The sequence below is a fragment of the Petromyzon marinus genome, chromosome 9, assembly GCF_048934315.1.
Source record: "Petromyzon marinus isolate PM22_M1 ecotype Great Lakes invasive population chromosome 9, UKy_Petmar_22M1.pri1.0, whole genome shotgun sequence".
In the NCBI taxonomy this organism is placed as follows: Eukaryota; Metazoa; Chordata; class Hyperoartia; order Petromyzontiformes; family Petromyzontidae; genus Petromyzon; species Petromyzon marinus.
This window is the reverse complement of record NC_133675.1, coordinates 120,339-128,787: the sequence shown is the minus strand read 5'-3', so window position 1 is coordinate 128,787 and position 8,449 is coordinate 120,339.

Sequence of the window (8,449 nt, the reverse complement as noted above, 5' to 3'; positions counted from 1 at the left end):
TGACGAGGTGAGGTGATGGGTGAGGAGAAACAAGGTGAGGTGATGGGTGAGGGCGACGAGGTGAATGATGGGTGAGGAAAGACAAGGTGAGGTGATGGGTTTGGAGGGAGACGAGGTGAGGTGATGAGTAAGCAGTAAAGAGGTGAGGTGATGGGTGAGGAAGGGGACGAGGTGAAGTAGAAGAGATGTGGTGATGGGTGAGGAGAGACGAGGTGAGGTGATGGGTGAGGAGAGACAAGGTGTGGTGATGGGAGGGAGACGAGGTGAAGTGATGGGTGAGGAGGCAGACGAGGGGAGTTGATGGGTGAGGAAGGAGACGATTTGAGGTGATAGGTGAGGAGAGACGAGGTGATGTGATGGGTGAGTAGGAGGCAGACGAGGTGAGGTGATAGGTGAGGAGAGATGAGGTTAGGTCATGGGTGAGGAGTGAGGCGAGTTGAGGAGATGAGTGATTAGGAGTTAGAAGAGTTGAGGTGACAGTTGCCGAAAGACGTGGCGAGGTGATGGGTGAGGAGAGACGAGGTGAGGTGATGGCAGGGAGACAAGTTGAGGTGATGAGCAAGCAGAGACGAGGTGACGTGATGGGTGAGAACCCAGACGAGGTGAGTTGATGGGCGAGGAAGGCGACGAGGCGAGGTGATGAGTTGATAGGTGAGGAGAGACAAGGTGAGTTGATGGGAGGGAGACGAGACGAGGTGAGGTGATGGGAGGGAAACAAAGTGAAGTGAGGGGTGAGGAGGCAGACGAGGTGAGTCGATGGGTGAGGAAGGGGACGAGGTGAGGTGATGGGTGAGGTAGACGAGGTGAGGTGATGGGTGAGGAGAGTCGAGGTGAGTAGATGGGTGATTAAGAGGCAGAAGAGCTGAGTCAATAGGTGAGGAGAGACGAGGTGAGGTGATGTGTGAGTCAAGACGTTCACCTCCCACTAACCCTCCCACTCACCCTCCCACTCTCTCGTTCACCCACCCACTCACCCTTCAAATTACTCGTTCACCCTCCCACACCGTCCCACTCACCCGTTCACCCACCCACCTACTAGTTCACCCACCCACTTACTAGTTCACCCACCCACTCACCCTCCCACTCACACGTTCACCCTCCCAAACCCACCTACTCACTTGTACACCATCCAACTCACTCGTTCACGAATCCACTCACTCACTCACCCTCAGACTCACTCGTTCACCCTCCCACTCAGGCTCCCACTCACTCGTCCACTCACCCTCCTACTCACTCTTCCATCCACCCACCCACTCACTCGTTCAGCCACCCACTCACCCTCCCACTCACTCGTTCACCCTCGCACACACTCGTTCACCCTCCCATTTACTCACTCGTTCACCCTCGCACACACTCGTGCAGCCAAACCCTCACCGTACAAATCACTCGTTCACCCTTCCACACCGTCCCACTCAGTCGTTCACCCACCCACTTACTAGTTCACCCACCCACTCACCCTCCTACTCACACGTTCACCCACCCACTCACTCTCCCCTTCACTCTTTCACCCTCGCACACACTCGTTCACCCAAACACTCACCCTTCAAATATCTCGTTCACCCTCCCACTCACCCTTGCACTCACTCGTTCACCCTCCCACTCACCCTCCTACTCACTCGTCCGACCACCCACTCACTCGTTCACCCTCCCACTCAAGCTCCCACTCACTCGTTCACCCTCCCACACACTCGTTCAGCCAAACGCTCACCCTCCCACTCACTCGTTCACCCTCCCACTCACGCTCCCACTCACCCTTCCACCCATTCGTTCCCCAACCCACTCACTAGTTCACCTTACCACTCACCCTCCGACTCAGTCGTTCACACTCCCACACCGTCCCACTCACTCGTTCACCCACCCACTTACTAGTTCACCCACCCTCTTATTCTCCCACTCACACGTTCACCTCCCACTCACGCTCCCACTCACTCGTTCACCCTCACACTAACCCTCCCACTCACCCTCCCACTCATTAACCTACCCACCCACTCATCCTGCCACCCAATCACCCTCCCACTCACTCGTTCACCCAGCCACTCACCCTCCCACTCACCCTTCCATCCATTCGTTCCCCAATCCACTCACTCGTTCACCCTCCCACTCACCCTACTACTCACTCGTCCACTCAGCCTCATACTCACTTGTCCACCCACCCACTCACTCGTTCACCAACCCATTCACCATCCCACTCAATTGTTCACCCAACCACTCACCTTCCCATTCACCCTTCCATCCATTCGTTCTCCAACCCACTGACACGTTCACCCTCCCACTCACTCTCCCACTCACCCTCCCACTCACTCGTTCACCCTCCCACTCACGCTCCCACTCACCCTTCCATCCATTCGTTCCCAACCCCCTCACTCGTTCACCCTCCCACTCACCCTCCTACTCATTCGTCCACCCACCCACTCACTCGTTCACCCTCCCACTCACCCTTCCACTCACCTTCCCACTCACTCGTTCACCCACCCACTCACCCTCCCAATCACTTGTTCACCCTCCCATTCACTCCTCCACGCAACGACTTACTCGTTCACCCTCCCACACCGTCCCACTCACCCGTTCACCCACCCACCTACTAGTTCACCCACCCACTTACTAGTTCACCCACCCACTCACCCTCCCACTCACACGTTCACCCTCCCAAACCCACCTACTCACTTGTACACCATCCAACTCACTCGTTCACGAATCCACTCACTCACTCACCCTCAGACTCACTCGTTCACCCTCCCACTCAGGCTCCCACTCACTCGTCCACTCACCCTCCTACTCACTCTTCCATCCACCCACCCACTCACTCGTTCAGCCACCCACTCACCCTCCCACTCACTCGTTCACCCTCGCACACACTCGTTCACCCTCCCATTTACTCACTCGTTCACCCTCGCACACACTCGTGCAGCCAAACCCTCACCGTACAAATCACTCGTTCACCCTTCCACACCGTCCCACTCAGTCGTTCACCCACCCACTTACTAGTTCACCCACCCACTCACCCTCCTACTCACACGTTCACCCACCCACTCACTCTCCCCTTCACTCTTTCACCCTCGCACACACTCGTTCACCCAAACACTCACCCTTCAAATATCTCGTTCACCCTCCCACTCACCCTTGCACTCACTCGTTCACCCTCCCACTCACCCTCCTACTCACTCGTCCGACCACCCACTCACTCGTTCACCCTCCCACTCAAGCTCCCACTCACTCGTTCACCCTCCCACACACTCGTTCAGCCAAACGCTCACCCTCCCACTCACTCGTTCACCCTCCCACTCACGCTCCCACTCACCCTTCCACCCATTCGTTCCCCAACCCACTCACTAGTTCACCTTACCACTCACCCTCCGACTCAGTCGTTCACACTCCCACACCGTCCCACTCACTCGTTCACCCACCCACTTACTAGTTCACCCACCCTCTTATTCTCCCACTCACACGTTCACCTCCCACTCGCACTCCCACTCACTCGTTCACCCTCACACTAACCCTCCCACTCACCCTCCCACTCATTAACCTACCCACCCACTCATCCTGCCACCCAATCACCCTCCCACTCACTCGTTCACCCAGCCACTCACCCTCCCACTCACCCTTCCATCCATTCGTTCCCCAATCCACTCACTCGTTCACCCTCCCACTCACCCTACTACTCACTCGTCCACTCAGCCTCATACTCACTTGTCCACCCACCCACTCACTCGTTCACCAACCCATTCACCATCCCACTCAATTGTTCACCCAACCACTCACCTTCCCATTCACCCTTCCATCCATTCGTTCTCCAACCCACTGACACGTTCACCCTCCCACTCACTCTCCCACTCACCCTCCCACTCACTCGTTCACCCTCCCACTCACGCTCCCACTCACCCTTCCATCCATTCGTTCCCAACCCCCTCACTCGTTCACCCTCCCACTCACCCTCCTACTCATTCGTCCACCCACCCACTCACTCGTTCACCCATCCACTCACCCTCCTACTCACTTGTACACCATCCAACTCACTCGTTCACGAATCCACTCACTCTTCCTCCCACTAACTCGTTCACCCTCCCACACACTCGTTCATCCAAACACTCACCCTCCTCTCACACGTTCACCTCCCACTCACCCTTCCACTCACCTTCCCACTCACTCGTTCACCCACCCACTCACCCTCCCAATCACTTGTTCACCCTCCCATTCACTCCTCCACCCAACGACTTACTCGTTCACCCTCCCACTCACCCTCCCACTCACCCTTCCATCCATTCATTCCCCAACCCACTCACTCGTTCACCCTCCCACTCACCCTCCTACTCACTCGTCCACCCCTCCACCCACCCACTCGCTCGTTCACGAATCCACTCACTCACCCTCCCACTCACTCATTCACCCTTCCACACACTCGTTCACCCTCCCACACCGTCCCCCTCACTCGTTCACCCACCCACTTACTAATTCACCCACCCACTCACCCTCCCACTCACTCACCCTCCCACTCACTCGTCCACTCACCCTCCTACTAACTCTTCCATCCACCCCCCACTCACTTGTTCACCCTCGCACACACTCGTTCACCCTCCCATTTACTCACTCCTACACCATCCAACTCAATCATTCACGAATCCACTCACTCACCCTCCCACTCACTCGTTCACCATCCCACACACTCGTTCAGCCAAACGCTCACCATCCAAATCACTCGTTCACCCTTCCACACCGTCCCACTCAGTCGTTCACTCTCCCAGTCACCCTCCCACTCACCCTACTACTCACTCGTCCACTCAGCCTCATACTCACTTGTCCACCCACCCACTCACTCGTTCACCAACCCATTCACCATCCCACTCAATTGTTCACCCAACCACTCACCTTCCCATTCACCCTTCCATCCATTCGTTCTCCAACCCACTGACACGTTCACCCTCCCACTCACTCTCCCACTCACCCTCCCACTCACTCGTTCACCCTCCCACTCACGCTCCCACTCACCCTTCCATCCATTCGTTCCCAACCCCCTCACTCGTTCACCCTCCCACTCACCCTCCTACTCATTCGTCCACCCACCCACTCACTCGTTCACCCATCCACTCACCCTCCTACTCACTTGTACACCATCCAACTCACTCGTTCACGAATCCACTCACTCTTCCTCCCACTAACTCGTTCACCCTCCCACACACTCGTTCATCCAAACACTCACCCTCCTCTCACACGTTCACCTCCCACTCACCCTTCCACTCACCTTCCCACTCACTCGTTCACCCACCCACTCACCCTCCCAATCACTTGTTCACCCTCCCATTCACTCCTCCACCCAACGACTTACTCGTTCACCCTCCCACTCACCCTCCCACTCACCCTTCCATCCATTCATTCCCCAACCCACTCACTCGTTCACCCTCCCACTCACCCTCCTACTCACTCGTCCACCCCTCCACCCACCCACTCGCTCGTTCACGAATCCACTCACTCACCCTCCCACTCACTCATTCACCCTTCCACACACTCGTTCACCCTCCCACACCGTCCCCCTCACTCGTTCACCCACCCACTTACTAATTCACCCACCCACTCACCCTCCCACTCAGTCACCCTCCCACTCACTCGTTTACCCTCCCACACACTCGTTCAGCCAAACACGCACCCTCCCACTCACACGTTCACCCTTACACTCACTCGTTCACCCTCGCACTCACGCTCCCACTCACTCGTCCACTCACCCTCCTACTAACTCTTCCATCCACCCCCCACTCACTTGTTCACCCTCGCACACACTCGTTCACCCTCCCATTTACTCACTCCTACACCATCCAACTCAATCATTCACGAATCCACTCACTCACCCTCCCACTCACTCGTTCACCATCCCACACACTCGTTCAGCCAAACGCTCACCATCCAAATCACTCGTTCACCCTTCCACACCGTCCCACTCAGTCGTTCACTCTCCCAGTCACGCTCCCACTCACCGTCTTACTCAGTCGTTCACCCACCCATTCATCATCCCACTCACTCATTCGCCCTTCCACTCACCCTTCCATCCATTCGTTCCTCCACCCACTTACTCGTCCACCCACCCACCCACTCACTCGTTCACCCTCCCACTCACCCTCCCACTCACCCTCCCACTCACACGTTCACCCACCCACTCACCCTCCCCTTCACTCTTTCACCCTCGCACACACTCGTTCCCCCAAACACTCACCCTTCAAATATCTCGTTCTCCCTCCCACTCACCCTTGCACTAATTCGTTCACCCTCCCACTCACCCTCCTACTCACTCGTCCACCCACCCACTCACTCGTTCACCCTCCCAATCAAGCTCCCACTCACAGGTTCACCCTCCCACTCACCCTCCCACTCACTCGTTCACCCTCCCATTCACGCTCCCACTCACCCTTCCATCCATTCGTTCCCCAACCCACTCACTCGTTCACCCTCCCACTCACCCTCTTACTCACTCGTCCACTCAGCCTCCAACGCACTCGTCCACCCACCCACTCGCTCACCCTCCCTCTCCTTCGTTCACCCACCCATTCACCCTCACACTCACTCGTTCACCATCCGACTCGCGCTCCCACTCACCCTTCCATCCATTTGTTCCTCCACCCACTCACTCGTTCACCTACCCACTCACCCTCCTACTCACTCGTTCACCCTCGCACACACTCGTTCGCCCTCGCACACACTCGTTCACCCTCGCACACACTCGTTCACCAATACACTCACCCTTCAAATAACTCGTTCACCATCCCACTCACCCTCCCACTCACTCGTTCACCCTCCCACTCGCCCTCCTACTCACTCGTCCACCCACCCACTCACTCGTTCACCCTCCCACTCACTCGTTCACCCTAGCATACACTCGTTCACCCAAACACTCACCATTCAAATAACTCGTTCACCCACCCACTCACCCTCCCACACACTCGTTCACCCTCCCAATCCCACCTACTCACTCGTACACCATCAAACTCACTCGTTCAAGAATCCACTCCCTCACCCACCCACTCACTCGTTCACTCTCCCACTCACCCTTACATCCATTAGTTCCCCAACCCACTCACTCGTTCACCCATCCACTCACCCTCCTACTCACTTGTACACCATCCAACTCACTCGTTCACGAATCCACTCACTCTTCCTCCCACTAACTCGTTCACCCTCCCACACACTGGTTCATCCAAACACTCACCCTCCTCTCACACGTTCACCTCCCACTCACCCTTCCACTCACCTTCCCACTCAATCGTTCACCCACCCACTCACCCTCCCAATCACTTGTTCACCCTCCCATTCACTCCTCCACCCAACGACTTACTCGTTCACCCTCCCACTCACCCTCCCACTCACCCTTCCATCCATTCATTCCCCAACCCACTCACTCGTTCACCCTCCCACTCACCCTCCTACTCACTCGTCCACCCCTCCACCCACCCACTCGCTCGTTCACGAATCCACTCACTCACCCTCCCACTCACTCATTCACCCTTCCACACACTCGTTCACCCTCCCACACTGTCCCACTCACTCGTTCACCCACCCACTTACTAGTTCACCCACCCACTCACCCTCCCACTCACTCGTTTACCCTCTCACACACTCGTTCAGCCAAACACGCACCCTCCCACTCACACGTTCACCCACACACTCACTCGTTCACCCTCCCACTCACTCTCCCACTCTCTCGTCCACTCACCCTCCTACTAACTCTTCCATCCACCCTCCCACTCACTCATTCACCCTCGCACACACTCGTTCACCCTCCCATTTACTCACTCCTACACCATCCAACTCACTCATTCACGAATCCACTCACTCACCCTCCCACTCACTCGTTCACCATCCCACACACTCGTTCAGCCAAACGCTCACCATCCAAATCACTCGTTCACCCTTCCACACCGTCCCACTCAGTCGTTCACCTCCCACTCACCCTCCCACTCACCCTCACACTCACTCGTTCACCCTCCCACTCACCCTTCCACTCACCTTCCCACTCACTCGTTCACCCACCCACTCACTCGTTCACCCTCCCACTCACCCTTCCACTCACCTTACCACTCACTCGTTCACCCACCCACTCACCCTCCCAATCACTTGTTCACCCTCCCATTCACTCCTCCACCCAACGACTTACTCGTTCACCCTCCCACTCACCCTCCCACTCACCCTTCCATCCATTCGTTCCTCCATCCACTCACTCGTTCACCTACCCACTCACCCTCCTACTCACTCGTTCACCCTCCCATTTACTATCTCGTACACCATCCAACTCAATCGTTCACGAATCCACTCACTCACCCTCCCACTCTCGTTCACCCTCGCACATACTCGTTCACCCTCGCACACACTCGTTCACCCTCGCACACACTCGTTCACCAATACACTCACCCTTCAAATAACTCGTTCACCATCTCACTCACCCTCCCATCCACTCGTTCACCCTCCCACT